Below are 16587 nucleotides of genomic sequence, written 5' to 3' on the forward strand. Positions count from 1 at the left end.
GGTCCTTTAGGGTCTGCCCCTCCCCCCGTGTGACCATGATGTCTCTCCTCCTGCCCACCTGCACCATTAACGCCTCCAGTTTTCAAGAATTTCCATTGCAGAAATCTTTTTATGCAGCTTCCTTTTAAGAGACAGCCTGCCTTTAAGAACAGTAGGCTGTCTGTACCACGTGGTCTGAAAACAATGCTGCTGGGACCTCCTGTTGTGTGCAGAGCTCTCTAGTGGTCTTCAGGAGCAAAAAGCAGCGCCGGAGGCACACCAGCTCCTGCCACAACATTCAAATGTGATAAGTACATGACTTTTGTGTGTTTCCCATTTCAATCTGAACGGACGTGGCATATTGCGAATTGTGACCCCTATGCTTGAAAATCAGGGCAAACCAATTTCTAGCCCTCAGTGCTTTACATGTGCCATCACATGCATCCTCAATCTTTCAGTAAGAATACAGCTTTAATACTAATAATAATAATAATAATAAGTATGGATACAAGTTGTTAAGCCACTGCATTTTACACATAGCATCTGAATATATAGAGTAATAATTATAGCCAGCCCCATCCTGAAACAACTAAACAAAGTCCTTTCTTGTCATGAAGCAAACAGCACAAATACGCCCATTGACCCTTTTAGTTGTTGAAAGGGTGAGAAGAGATGCTAAATGGGTGCTTGTATATATAAGACACATCAGTTTGAAAAGTGGATTTTAGCATGTAATTTTGGGCCTAATTGCTGCTTACCATAATTTGAACTTAGCTGAAGGTGATAAATCAGATATATACAAGTTTAGCACTTGAGTGCTGATTAGACACAATTTTTGTGGAGCAACATCTATGGGCGCCACACAACTACTTCCACTGAAGATGTGGAGTGTGCTGGCTGACACGCAATAGCAGGCTTCAGGATGGCTCAGGGATCAAGAGAGAGGACATGCTGGTACTTGGACACACAGTGGAAGTCCTATTGGAGCAGGTCCGGGGTGTGGGGGGCGGGGGTTGTCCTGTAACTGCAGGAGTGAAGGAGTCTACCTTTCTGTTCCTCTCTCCTGCTACCACTCTGCCTGGCCTTATGTCCTCTCATCATTTCTTCTGCAGATCGAAGGGGACCTCTGGCCAAGTTCCCTTGAGCAAGCATTCCCTTTCTCTTGGTAATTCCTGCAAAGTGTCCAATAAGGTAGAACAACACAGAATTCTTCTTAGGTGAAGTCCTCAGAGCATTTCCAGAAGAAATGTTGATAGGCTGTTGGTAGAGTCTTGACAAAGTATCCCAGAAAGTCTGTCAAAGTGTTTCAAAAGTCCTCTTCAAACCTCCAGCAGCAAGTTAACAGTAACAGTAATATGCTCTTAAGTAGTGCTCAAATGTCCTGCAATGACTAGTTTACTCCCAATCAGCTAGCCACTGTTACGAGAGGATATTAGGCCAAGTGCTAGCCACCAAACTGCTATTCAGCCTCCTAATGAGAGCTAGCAGGCAACTTAACTGGCAATAAGCTGCTTAACAATTCTCCAGCCTGCTGCAAATTTCAACTCCTTTACCAAGATGGTGTCTTGTGCTAAATAGGTGCCAAATTGATGTTTCAGCTTAAGACCTCATCTTGGCCACCTTTAGTGCCAAAAGTATCCAGGGAAAATTGCCACCATTAACTTTTCTTGGGTAATGTAGCAGCCCTGTCAGTAGAGAATGTCTCTTGGCTCCTGGTTGGGAGATAGGTGCAAAAATGCTACATTGTTAGCAAGATAATTTGAGAAGCTTAATGGAATCTTGTCATATACAACAGGTTGTGATGCATCATCTGCTTAGAAAATACGGCAACCCTGATTTGCATCTTTGCAAGGCCAGGAATTTCCAATGTTGCTGATTTACACCATGATTCTTTTGGGGCATCAACCTATTTGGGTTCAGAGATGGCTGAAGAAGTGCCTGCCCTCAAAGCAGCATGTAATTAATGGAGTTAGGACAGGACTTCTGCCTTTGTTAGCTGCCCCCGACAGCCTGCACAATGTTTAGAAGGTACAGGTTGCCAAGACAGGTTCATCACAGGAGAAGTTAAAGGGACATTACTTACTGAGATTACTTGGGAGATGTTTGGCCATATTTCCTATGTCGAAAGTTCCCCCTACAGTCTACATTACCAATTGAGAGCATTCAATTTGAAAAGAATTAGTGAGGTAGACGCTAATGGAACCTAGAAATAGGAGTGGGCCATTCAGCCCCTCAAACCTGTTTCACCATTCATTTAGATCATGGCTGATCTGTATCTCAACTCTATTTCCCTAGGTTCCGTACCCTTAATACATTGCCTATCAAAAATTTATCAATCTTAGTTTTAAAATTTTCAAATGACCCTTAGCTTCGGCAAGTATTTTGCAAAAGAGAGTTCCAGAATTCCACTATCTTTCATATGAAGAAGCCGTTCCTGATATGACACCTGAACGGCCTAGCGCTAATTTCAAGGTTATGTTCGCTTGTTCTGGGCACGCTTGCCAGATGAAAAGGTTTTTCTCTGTCTGTCCTATCATAGCATTTAATTATCTTAGACACCTCAATTAGATCACCCTTTAGTCTTATATACTCAAGGAAATGCAACCTCATAATGCAACCCTCCAAGGTCCAGTATAATTATGATGGAACTGTGCTGCCAATGAGAATCCCTATGGGAATCCCACCTAACATGAATGCGTACTGGAGGAAGATAAATTAGAGGAGGAGGGGACCGTGAGGGTGATCAGATTCATCAGGCAGCACCAGATGAGAGCCAAACCATCCCGGTATTACCTATCCAGCAGGATCTGCAGACCCAGGCGCACTTTGTGAGGCCTTTCCCAGGGCTCCGTTTCAGGAGACTGTGATTCCTTCAGGAAACTTTGGAGCAGCTCTATTCACTGTTGTAGCCAGATCTGCAGCCAAGGTCTACAATGAAGACAGCTTTCACTAGGGAACAGAGAGTGACTACAGCTCTCAATATTTGTGCTATAGGTTCATTCTCGGAAACTATGTAATCATTTGTCCATTCAGCTGTGCATTTCTCTATAAGGAAAGTCACCTAAGCTTTCTTTGCCAGGGTAGTTTAATTTATATGATTTGACAGTGTTCCCATGCTGATGACCAAAGTTTTGTGGATTGCTGGACTCTCGGGATGATTGATTGTGCCCACATTGCACTGTGCGCCCAAAATGTAAACCCCAAAGTTATATGAAGCACAAAGGCTACCTTTCTATAGTTGCAGCTTGTGAATTCACAACAACAACTTGCATTTATGTAGTACCTTTAATGTTGTAAGATGCGCCAAGGTGACTCACAGGAGCACTATGAAGCAGAATTTGATACTGAGCCTCATAAGGAGATATTAAAGCAGATGACCAAAAGGTTGCTCAAAGAGGTAGTTGTTAAGGGGCATGTCAAAAGAGGAAAGAGAGGTAGAGAGGCGGAAAGGTTTCAGGAGGGGATTCCTGCAAAGTCCTCCTCGCTATCACCTAGGGAGCTGTGCCAAAATTGAGAGACCTGTCCCACAGACAAGTCAAACAACAACCTAATGTAGTCACAGTCACAGAACCATACCTTTGATCCAAGGTCCCAGACTTCTCCATCACCCTCCCTGGGTATGTCCTGTCCCACTGGCAGGACAGACCCACTCGAGGTGGCAGCACAGTGGTATGTCGGGTTGCCCTGAGAGCCCTCAGCATTCACTCAGGAGTCCATGACATCTCATGTCGCCAGGTCAGATGTGGCAAAGAGACCTCATTATATAAACAGAAAATGCTGGAAATATTCAGCAGTCAGGCAGCATGTTTTTTTTTTGTATTGAGAGAAAGAGTTAATGCTTCATGCTGGTGATTTTTGTCTTTTGCCAGAACAGGACTGGAAAGCTAGAGATGTGACAAGTTTTAAGGAAGTGCAGAGGCAGGGGAAAGGAGGACAGAAGAAAAGGGAAGGTCTGCAATTGGGTTGAATGCAGGAGTGATTAAATAAATGGTAGAATCATTATCAGCATATGCTGCCCCAAAAAAAGGGAGCAGTGATTATAATGTGAAATTGTTGAACTCGATAATGAGCCTGGATGGTTCTTATCTGTCAAATCGCAAGGTAAGGTGCTGTTCCTCAAGCTTCAGTGGAATAGTGTAGGCGGCCAAGGACAGAAGTCAGAGTGGGGGTGGGGAAGAGAATTGAAATGATATCTGACTGGAAGCTGAGTCATGCTTGCAGCCCAAATGTTCAGAAAGCAATCACCCTATCTGCGTTTGGCCTTCCCAATGCAGAGCAGCCTGCATTGTGAGCAGTGAGTATGGTATATTACATTGGAAGAAGTACAAGCAAATTGTTATTCCATCTGGAAGGAGTGTTTGGGATCCTAGAAGATGGGAAGGGAGAACGTAAACCCTGGAGGGAAATCCTCAGTTGAAGAAGGAAGATCTATCAGAAGCACTGGTGTGAGACATGACATAGAACAAATGCGATGGAAAAACTGAGAAAATGGGGCGTCGGAAGAGATGCAGATGTAGGTCAGAAGAGACAGGACAAGAGGAGAAAAATGTCAAGATAGGCAGGGTCATGGTGCAGAGTGATGGAACAGGAGATGTCAGACGGTTGGTGTTCATCCTCTGCACGGCTGTCAGCAGGATTTGTGACAGTACGGATTGGCTATGAGTGTTGTATTATCTCTTTCTAGATTAATACAAACAAAGCTGAAGGGCAGGCATAGAGGTTGAACACAGAGCTTTAATGGAGACTTCTTGTTGCTTCAGCTTACATGTGCTAACTGTGCAAGAGAACTGAATTACATGCTATTGCATTACTTCCTGTAATGACATACATATTAGTATAAACATATATTTAAATTATTATATTTAACAGACTAACAAATTCACTATCACAACAATGAGAGGATGGAGTGTAGCAAGTTCGGAGGAAGGTAGGTCAGTTGATGAGGGGAGTAGACAATTTTACGATGAGGGACAGCATGTAGATGAGAAATAGGATGGGGCCAATGATAGATCCTTGGAGGACAACCAATGTCAGAATGTCATAGTGCAGGAGCGAAAAAGAAGCCATTGCAAGTGATACTCTGACGGCATTTAGGTACATTAGAATGGAAACAGGTCACTGCGGCCCACACAACTGCATGACAGTAGAGAGGTGTTGGGGAGGATGGGGGTGTCATCTCCCATGTCAAAGATTGCAGACAGGTTAAGAAGGACAAGGAGGGATAGTTTACCTTTGTCACAGTCACTGAGGCTGGCACCTTAGGAGTCCAGGTGTGGGTGGAGAAGACAGGGAAGAGGGATTTTGAGGAAACATTTTGCTGTCGAGAAAAGCTGGGGTTTTCTGTGCATTCTGGGATGATCCTGGAATAGTGAGCAGTTTTAGCAGATGAGTGGAGGACTGGCAGTCCATTATATGGCCCAGCAGCAAAGGTGGAACCAGCGAGGGTTTCCACATTCACACTACACCAAGAAATCATGGGCTCGGTACTCTGATGGTTGAGAGGCTCGCTCATGTGGTACAATCTTCACATTCTGTCTTTATTTGCAAGCTTCATCTCTGTACTGAATGCTTCACAGGTGTTTGATCCCCTTTGGCATCCTCACTGTTTGATAGACACCAGCTAACAACCACGGAGCTTCAGGAGACTCTGTACAGTTGTCTTGAAGGTGGAACTTTGCAAGCAAGCAGGTGTTTGTGTACAAGTGCCATTGTGTTTTTCTACTTTTGTGGCCTGTGAGATGTCTAGCTCTCCCAATGTGACAGGGCAATGAAAAGAGGGCTCCTCAGATAAGGAAAGTGGAGTCATAGAGTCACAGAGTTATCAGCACAGAAACTGGCCCTTCGGCCCACCATGTCCATGCCGAACATCAAGTACCTGCCTATTCTAATCCCATTTTCCAGCACTTGTCCCGTAGCCTTGTATGCAATGGCGTTTCAAGTGCTCATCAAAATACTTCTCAACTGTTGTGAGGGTTCCTGCCTCTACCACCCCCTGGTGTGCAGACAGGTATGGCCAACAGCTCATTAGATCAGGGGGTAGGATCGTTGTCATTCAGGGATAGTAATGTGAAACTGATTTCTTCATGACCCTCGGTGCAGAATCACCAAAGCCAGTTGGAAAAGTGGGGCCCAAAGATGGTCCAAGTGCTCACCAGAACAGGTGGTAAGATCATTGTCACCCATTGATGGTAGCGTGAGGCTGATGTTCTCATGACCATTGGTGAATTATGTGGGATCACAAAGGTCAGTTGCAACAATGGGTCCTACTCCCTCCAAAGCCACCTCATACTAACTGTGCAACACATTACTCAGCCCAGCACCTTCATCAAGACCGAGATGCTTGCCAAAAGCTGCTGGGGGCAAATCCCAGATGCCTCTACACAACAATAGGTTGTTTGCAGGGGAACAATTTATGAATCTAGAAGCTGCAGCAGGTAGCTTGGCCATCATGTGTCTTCAGAGTGTACTCCTTGTCACCAGAAGTCACAGTCACTGGGCTGAATTTTACCAGCCCCTCGACGTCAGGGGTCATGGTAGGGGGCCCATAAAATACTTGTGAGAGCGGCTCGCCATGACCCCTGATGCCAAGAGGGCCCGCCGCATGTTACCGACGGCCTTGGTGTGGCCCGCCACCCACCCGCCGCCGCTTGGCGCCGGGTCCTTCATTTAAATATTAAAATTAATTTTAAAAACATGCAAATCAACTTACCTTGTCCCAGCAGCCATCCCTCACTGATATTACGGCCGCCAAACGAAGTCTTGCGGCTTTAGAACTCCATTCGGAGTTCCGAGGTGTGACACTGGTGGGAAGGGGGGAGCAGTGAAATCTTCAGGTCAGGAGGGGTGTAGGAGTGGGGAAAACCACTCCGATTGGTTGTGGGGATGGTGGGAAGGGGTTGAGGGTCAAATATTCTGAAGGTAGAAGGTTAAAGTTCGTTATTTGAAAATCAGTTTTCTGTGGGTAGAGGTAGCTTTATTTATTGAGGACTCATTGGGGGGGGGGGGGTAGTGGGAGAGGGGATTTTCACTGATAATAAAGCTTAAACTTTAAAGTTTTAACACCTGTCCCTTTAAAAATGGTAATTAAAATGCAGGGCTTGAGGCCCTTTAAAATGGCGCTGGCACCCGCGCAGTGGTGCTGAACGCCATTGCCGGGCACGGAGCAGCCGGCCCCTCTATGTCATTGGGGTGGCCGTTCCGCCCCCTCCCTTTAAATGATGAGCCCACGCGTGAAATATCACCATGTGCGGTGCGCTATTAAAATTCAGCCCGCTGGGCCTGTCTCCTGCTGCTTGACACTCACTTGAGGGAAGCAACTATGATTGTCATGCATCAGCTTCACAGTGAGACTGGTGAATTCTCCATTGAATGATGGTAGATCAGCCGGTGACTCTGCAACAGGCTTGAAAGAGGCTCCCTGCAAGAATATGGAAGAGGAGTGCTCCCAATCCAGAACATCATTGTGATAAACCAATGCTGAGATGCATTACTTTCTGGATGAGGAGGACTGAGGCAGGTACTTTATCTTGCCATTCTCTGACTTAATCTGATTGTTGGTGCTATTCCTGAAAGTTAGAATGTTACTTGGGAAATATGATGCCCATATCTCCTTCTGTGCAAGCCAGCTTATAAGCAGATACTCCTGCAAAGGTTGGTGCAGGTGCCCAACCTTTCCATGTATCTTGTTATTTGCATGAATCATGTTCCTGCAGGCCTAAAACAATTAGTGTTCCTGATCACTGTCCAATGTGTAGCTGCAGATCTTCCTCTTCATGCTCTGCATATCATGGAATTGGCAAATGAGCACCGTGACAGCTGGGAAATGCTTGTTGATTGCATTTATCTCATTGATGTCCTTGTCCACAATTGCTGTCTTCACTGGATCGATGCAGGATCCCATCATTTCAACAAACACACACAATCTCATTCAGAATCTCAGCCATCTCATTTCTCACCACTATGTAGAACACAGCTCTGCCCCCGATAAAATTGTCCTGCATGATTATCTGATAGAGGGCAACTGTACATGTTGATTTTATATGTTCTATCCATGAGCAGAAATTCAGGAAATGCCTCTAGATGGGACTTTATTGTTGGTGTCACGAATGCAATAAATTGGATGTGGTTTGTTTGCAGGCCAACACATACCATTGCCTGCTCTGTTGAATCTTCTCCAGAATATCACAGAGTGCATCCATGCTGTCATCACTTGTTTTGAGCTCTGTCTTTATATTTCTGCTGTCGCTCAGGGTTACAGTCTTACTGAATGTTCACTGAATGTAATCCTTCAGCTGCTTATTCCCAGCCTGCAGCTTGGCCAACTCTTCTGCCTCCTGCATTTCATTCAGGTTGAATTGTCATCTCCTGGTGTTGAAGTGTAAACCTTATGGATCCAGGACATGACTGGTATTTACAGGATGGTATGAAGTGACACACAGCCCGTTCCTGGTCGCATTGAATTTCAATGTCACGATGGCTTCACAGCCCATGGTGAAATATCTGGCACATAAAGTCTAAAATCAATGAACAAACCAGAGATTAAAATCTATGAGGTTCTGCATTCGAGTTTAGATACAAGTTCCTCGAACCCTCAACGGAAACTCATTTCTAGTTGTGCATATGTCAATGGTTGCTGTGCAGACCACAACAAGGAACACCTTGCGCCCCGAGCCAAGCTGTTTCAGTACAGCTACAACACTGGCATCTACCTTGCAATGTGGAAAATTGCCCATGTATGCCCTGTATACAAAAAGCAGGACAAGTCCAACCTGGCCAATTACCGCCCCATCAGCCTACTCTCAATCATCAGTAAAGTGACGGAAGGTGTCATCAACAATGCCATCAAGTGGCACTTGCTTAGCAATAACCTGCTCAGTGACGTTCAGTTTGGGTTCCGCCAGGGCCGCTCAGCTCCTGACCTCATTACAGCCTTGGTTCAAACATGGACAAAAGAGCTGAACTCAAGAGGTGAGGTGAGAGTGACTGCCCTTGACATCAAGGCAGCATTTGACTGAGTATGGCATCAAGGAGCCCGAGCAAAACTGAGGTTAATGGGAATCAGGGGGAAACCGTCCGCTAGCTGGAGTCATACCTAGCGCAAAGGAAGATGGTTGTGGTTGTTGCAGGTCAATCATCTGAGCTCCAGGACATCACTGCAGGAGTTCCTCAGGGTAGTGTCATAGGCCCAACCATCTTCAGCTGCTTCATCAATGACCTTCCTTCAATCATAAGGTCAGAAGTGGGGATGTTCGCTGATGATTGCACAATGTTCAGCACCATTCGTGACTCCTCAGATACTGAAGCAGTCCGTGTAGAACTGCAGCAAGACCTAGACAATATACAGGCTTGGGCTGATAAGTGGCAAGTAACATTTGCGCCACACAAGTGCCAGGCAATGACCATCTCCAACAAGAGAGAATCTAACCATCTGCCCTTGACATCCAATGACATTACCAGCGCTGATTCCCCCACTATCAACATCCTAGGGGCTACCATTGACCAGAAACTGAACTGGAGTAGCCATATAAATACTGTGGCTACAAGAGCAGGTCAGAGGCTAGGAATCCTGAGGTGAGTAACTCACCCCCTGACTCCCCAAAGCCTGTCCACCATCTACAAGGCACAAGTCAGGAGTGTGATGGAATACTCTCCACTTGCCTGGATGGGTGCAGCTCCAACAATACTCAAGAAGCTTGACAATATCCAGGACAAAGCAGCCTGCTTGATTGGCACCCCATCCACAACATTCACTCCCTCCACCACCGACAAACAGTGGCAGCAGTGTGTACCATCTACAAGATGCACTGCAGCAATGCACCAAGGCTCGTTAGACAGCACCTTCCAAACCCACGACCTCTACCAACTAGAAGGACAAGGGCAGCAAATGCATGGGAACACCACCACCTGCAAGTTCCACGCCATCCTGACTTGGAACTATATTGCCGTTCCTTCACTGTCGCTGGGTCAAAATCCTCGAACTCCCTTCCTATCAGCACTGTGGGTATACCTACACCACATGGACTGCAGCAGTTCAAGAAGGCCACCACCACCACCTTCTCAAGGGCAATTCAGGATGGGCAATAAATGCTGGCCTGGCTAGCGACGTCCAAATCCCATGAATGAATAAAAAAAACCCCGCCACTATCCCACTCCAAATTCTTCCCCAGCTATGAGGAAACATTCTTAACCCTGTGACCAGGCAGAATTTATAACCTTGGAACCTCCCTGATCTCCCGCAGTTTCTGCAGCTCAGACTCCAGCTCTACTACTGAGCCGAGTTCCTTGAGATACAGACTTTTGCTGCAGATGTGGTTGTCCAGGATCACGATGCTCTCCACAACCTCCATGTGCTGCAGTTGTGGCACACCACCTGCACTGCCATCCATACATAGCCATGTATTATTTATTTCATTACGTAACTGAAATCAATTTAACATTTGGGGCTCTTTTTAAAATATTCTATCTCCTGCTCATTTACTGTGCTCCTTCTTATTGTTTATTGGCTCCTTTATTTCACTGTTTACGCAACCTATACTCATTATTGTTATATCCCAGCTCTGACTTTAAGGCAACTTTCAAGCTCTTTCATGCCGATGCCCTCTATTTAGTTATTTTTCATAAACTTGCCTTGGATCTGCTAAATTCATGAAGCACTAAATTCAATTATATAATCAATCGTACATGTGACTAAGTAATGAAATAAATCAGTCACTTCGCTGCAGTTCCACAAGCACCGCAACTCCTCTGATGTCACTTCTTTGGATTTTTTCATAGATTCTTCCATGTGTCACAGAGAGACCACTCGTTGCTGCTCCACTTGTGATTTATGACTGCTCCTCACCACTCCTCTCATGATTCATAGCCACTTTTCTTGCCCCAGTGGAATGGATCTGTGGCTGCCCATCGTGCACACAGCATTGATTCAACGACATATACTTGAAGTGACTGGTAATTTGGATCTTTTGTTTCTTGTTCTCCTTCTCAAGTGTGTGGAAGTTGACTTTCTTAAATAGACAGTCTATTGCTTGTAGCAACAACAACTTGCAGTTAAACAGCACCTTTAACATCGTGAAACATCTCAAGGCACGTCAGGGATGTGTCTGCAAACTACATTGCCTGTTGAAATGTCTCCAGTTTACTGCTTAAATCGTCATAACTATCAAACTCCAGGGATGAATAAATGGCAAGGAGTTGCTTTGTTGTATCAACTGGAGTAGCCATAGACATCAGCAGCTCAGGAAGGCTGCAAACAAATGCTATAGGAAGCAAGAGATGAAGGGATACAGTAGACAGTGTGAGTTGAAAACATGGTGCAGAATTTGGTGGTCAATATAGCTCAGAAGTGGAAGCAATATGGACTATAGTGCAGGAAGAACAATTCCTGGCCATGAAACATAATGTAGGAAGGTAAAGCTGCTAATCTAATAGTACATGATTGGGTGATGGGCAGTGGTGAGCCTCATTTGGACATGTTCAGTAGAAATAACATTAAAATACAATACATGGCTAAAATGCACCCATTATTAAAGGCAGAGGAACTTAAACAGTGGCAGAGAGGTGATTGGGGTGGGCAGAGGTGAAACATAGTAATGGATGGTGTCATGGTCCTGTAGTTTTTTTTCAGAATATGCGGATTGCCTTTAAGGGTTGCAAGGGATCAGTATTGCTTTAAGAACCAGCAAGCCTCAGGAGTTATAGGAAGGAAAATTTTCGTTGACTTAGAAACAGCCATTTCGAGACTGTGATTCAAAGGGTGCATTCTCGTTACCATAGATACAACCACTGGGAGTGAGTCTCATGTGATACATCTGTTACAATTCAGTTTTGAACTGGCTGTTAGTTGAAGACAGTTTGTTCTAACAGACACAGAGACACAGACACAAGTCACAGCTGTGATGACAGCACCTGGAAAAAGATCTCTCAATTATCAGGGTGGTGCAGTGGTTAGCACAGCAACCTCACAGCTCCAGTGACCTGGGTTCAATTCTGGGTACTGCCTGTGTGGAGTTTGCAAGTTCTCCCTGTGACTGTGTGGGTTTCTGCCAGGTGCTTTGGTTTCTTCCCACAGCCAAAGACTTACAGGTTGATACGTAAATTGGCCATTATAAAATTGCCCCTAGTATAGGTAGGGGAATTGAGGGAAGGTGGGGATGTGGTAGGAATATGAGATTAATGTAGGATTAGTATAAATGGGTGGTGATAGTCAGCACAGACTCAGTGGGCTGAAGGGCCTGTTTCAGTGCTGTATCTCTAAATAAAATAAATAAATAATTTTAAACTGAAGGAAGAAGATTTTAGTCTCTCTTAAAATTCTCAAAAAAAGTCAAGCCAAAACAGAGATCTCTGGTAATTTAAATTGAAGGAAGGGAAGTTAGACTGTGATGATCATTTACCCCCTCAAAAACTCTAAAGTCATATTGATTCTGTTGAAAGTGTTTGCAAGTCATTAATTGTTGAAATTTGCTGGAGAAGGAAAGCAACATTCTGTGAGAACTTCGAGCAACATCCTGTGAGGACTTCGAGCAACATCCTGTGAGGATTTCAAGCAACATTGGACTGTAAAGTTGCAAGGACTCTAATTTTTTTTATTTTTATATGTTGTTTATATCTTCATAGTGATTAAGAATTTAGTTCTTCTAATTAAAGAGTTAATTTATTGATTTAAAGACATCTGGTTTGGTTAGCCTCATTCAGGGGTTAATAGAGGGTACAATTTCGCAGGGTCTTCCTTTAATTTGGAAAGTTTTAAATGATAGGTTAGCAAATCTGTGGAGCGACGGGATTGAATTAATAGTGCATTGGTCCCACCACAATCAGAATCGTATATTTTGATTGGGGGCTTTGACAGGAACAATCAGTCGTAACATATTTATATAAAAGCAAAATACTGCGGATGCTGGAAATCTGAAACAAAAACAAGAAATGCTGGATTCACTCAGCAGGTCTGGCAGCATCTGTGGAAAGAGAAGCAGAGTTAACGTTTCGGGTCAGTGACCCTTCTTCGGAACTGACAAATATTAGAAAAGTCACAGATTATAAACAAGTGAGGTGGGGGTTGGGCAAGAGATAACAAAGGAGAAGGTGCAGATTGGACCAGGCCACATAGCTGACCAAAAGGTCACGGAGCAAAGGCAAACAATATGTTAATGGTGTGTTGAAAGACAAAGCATTAGTACAGATTAGGTGTGAATATACTGAATATTGAACATCAGCAAGTGCAAACCTGAAGAAAAACAACCTGAAAAAAACAGTGGGTAAGCAAACTGAACAAACTAAGATGAAATGAAATAAATGCAAAAAAAGATTGTAAAAAATGTAAAAAGGAATGCAAAAAAAAGGAAGAAAAAATAACTAAAAATGACTAAAAATGAAAGTAAAGTGGGGGGCTGTCATGCTCTGAAATTATTGAACTCAATGTTCAGTCGGCAGGCTGTAGTGTGCCTAATCGGTAGATGAGATGCTGTTCCTCGAGCTTGCGTTGATGTTCACTGGAACACTGCAGCAATCCCAGGACAGAGATGTGAGCATGAGAGCAGTCGTAACATATTTATTGGGGGCTCGTCCGCAACTTGAATAAAATATTAATTGGGGGCTCACTCAAGATTTGAATCACATATTAATTGGGTTTCTGGATTTGAATAATTTCTTAATTGGGGGTTTGCTCGCAGTTGAATCAAATTTAATTCAGTGGCTCGCATCTGGGATCAGAATCAGACAAATTTGGAGGGCTCGCATTTGAAATCATAGTAATTACTCGTCTCTGGGACAACATATTTCAACTGGGGTCTTGCGTTTGGCATCAGATTAATTGCTCTCGAGTCTGGGATCTTATCAATTGGAAACTTGATTGTTGGGATCTAAATCTGACACCAATTACAAAGAAATTAAAAGAACCAGGTCTCTTGTATAATAAGGTACAGTTTATACCATTGTTATGGCATTATTGGTTATAGCAGAGTTTTTGGGAAAGCAGAATGTTTCCCTGAGTGATTTGATAATTTTATTAAGAACAAATTAAAAGAATTGGCTGTGAAATTGGGGTTGGAATTGAAATCAGGTGCCAAAAAAGCAGATAATTGACATAATAGTCGAACATCTGGAATTAGTAGAAATAGATGATGTTGATGATACAGATGAAGGGCAATACGAGGAACAAGAAAGAGAATACGAGAGATATGAAGGGAGTTAGTCTGAGAGTCATGCAGTTGTACTGGCTAGGATACAGTTAGAAATGAAAAAAACTTGAGAGAAAAAAAATTAAGAAAACTTGAATTCGAAAAAGAGGAAAAGGAAAAGTAAAAAGTAAAAGCAATAGCAATTAAGAAAACGTGAACTTCAGAGAGACAGTGAAAGAGAAGAGAGGGAATTTAGGCCAAACGAGATGGAACTAAGACAAAGGGATAGTCTTAAATCCAGGGAAAATTTGGGTCAGGTAGAATCTGAATTTAGATCAGGACCCAGAGAAGTGGTTTAAATTTATACAGGATCTTCCTAAGTTCGAGGAAAGGGATGTAGAGGCATTTTTCATATCTTTTGAAAAAATAGCCAAATAGATGAAATGGCCGAAAGAAAGCTGGACATTGCTCATGCAGGGCAGGCTGGTAGGCAGAGCTCATGAAGCTTATGCCATGCTTTCTGAAGAGGCTTCTGCAGATTATGAGATGGCAAAAAAGGCTATTCTCTCTGCATATGAATTAGTCCCTGAAGCTTACCATCAGAAGTTTAAGAACTTACGGATATTGACTGGGCAGACATATTTAGAATTTGAGAGGGTGAAGCAAATGAATTTTGACTGTTGGATATGGGCATTAAAGATAGAAATTGATTCTCTTAGAAGAGTTTAAAAATTCCATTCCTTCAGAAGTGAGAACTCATATAGATAACCTGAAAGTTTTGAAAGCTAGGCAAGCAGCAGAGATTGCTGATGATTTTGAGCTTGCGAATAAGCCAACCTATTTTGTCTGTCACCCTCATAAACCCGAGAAGGATAGAAAGTGGGAGAGTGAAAGGAAGGCAAGTAGCCGGGGACAAGAAGAAACAGCTGAGAATGTCCCAGGATCACCTCCTCAGGTCAGAAAGGAAGGTGCTGAGGGTAGAAGTGAGGTTCGCAAGCCAAAGTGTGATCATTGCAACAAAATGGGTCATCTTCATTCAGAGTGCTGGAAATTGCAAGGTAAACCCATAGGACCTGTTGAGGTACGCAAAGTTAGTGCAGAGAAAAAGACTCTCACTGACATTATAGTAGACCAGGCTATAGCTTTAACGACAGCTGTGAATGTGAAACCAGATACTAAAACTAAGAGGAGTGTAGAGGTTAAGAATAAAATACTTGAGAGTTATAATGGTTTTTGTTAAAGGGTAGAGTAACTCCATATCTTGTAAGTGAGGCAGGAAAATCTATCATTATACTCAGGGATAAAGGATCGACCCAAACACTCTTGCTGGGGAAAGAAATGAGGTTTCCACCAGAGAGCGCCTTGAATGCTAAATTTTTAGTTAATTGGATTGGTGGGGTGTGTATACCCGTACCTCTGTATAACGTACGCCTAGAGAGTGACTTAATAACTGGGTAGTAACTATAGGTGTTGTCCACAGTTTACCAGTAAAGGGAAGTGATCTACTCCTAGGCAACAATTTGGCTGGATCAAAGATATCAGTTTCTCCTATGGTTGCAGAGGAACCAAGTGAAATTAAGAAAACAGAGCAATTACAGGAGCAAGTTCTGGGAATATTTCTTGCGTGTGTAGTTACCCGAGCAATGGCTAAATGAATGCTCAAAAATACTCACTTCTGAAACTATTCCACTGTTTTCAAAATTTAATAACTTCTGGGTGGAACCTGAAGTTCAAAAGATACCAGGAGTTACAGTGATTCCCATTTACTACCAGGATATATATATTCTAATATTGCTATATAACCAGGACTGTGTAACGTGAGTTTCCCTGTATTCATTCGCATGTGTGTTTTGGCTGTTCATCTTTTTTATTTTCAATAATATTTCCTTTATTTTCTCCTTTTCTCTTTACCCCTCATAGGCCCCTCTCTCCTGTCATCTTTCCTCTTGTAATTCCCCCCTCCCGGGTATTCTGCCCTCCCAAATCCCCACCGCAAACCCTTCAGCACTCCTTGACCTTCTTATTCTCCTCTCATCAGCCCTGTCTTGACTCCCTCTTTGATAAGCCTACAATTTTCCTCTGTGCATAGAACCAAATAATCATGGAATAGTTACTGCACAAAGGAGGCCATTCAGCCCATCGTGTCTGTGCTGGCTCTCTGCAGGAACAACTCAGCTTGTCCCACCTCAGTGTTCTTCCCCGTAGCCCTCCAAATTTTTTCACTTCAGATAATTATCCAATTCTCTTTTGAAATGCACGATTGAATCTGCCTCCACCATACTCTCAGGCAGTGCAGAATCTAACCACACGCTGCCTTCAAAGGTTTTTCCTTATGTCGCCTTTGGTTCTTTTGCCATTCATCTTAAATTGGTGTCCTCTGGTTCTCAACCCTTAAGCCAATGGGAGCAATGGGAAGCAGAGAGTAGGCATGAATGGGTCATCTTCTGGTTGGCAAGATGTAATGAGTGCTGTGCCACAGGGATCTGTGCTGGGG

The sequence above is a fragment of the Heterodontus francisci genome, chromosome 6 (assembly GCF_036365525.1).
Source record: "Heterodontus francisci isolate sHetFra1 chromosome 6, sHetFra1.hap1, whole genome shotgun sequence".
In the NCBI taxonomy this organism is placed as follows: domain Eukaryota; kingdom Metazoa; phylum Chordata; class Chondrichthyes; order Heterodontiformes; family Heterodontidae; genus Heterodontus; species Heterodontus francisci.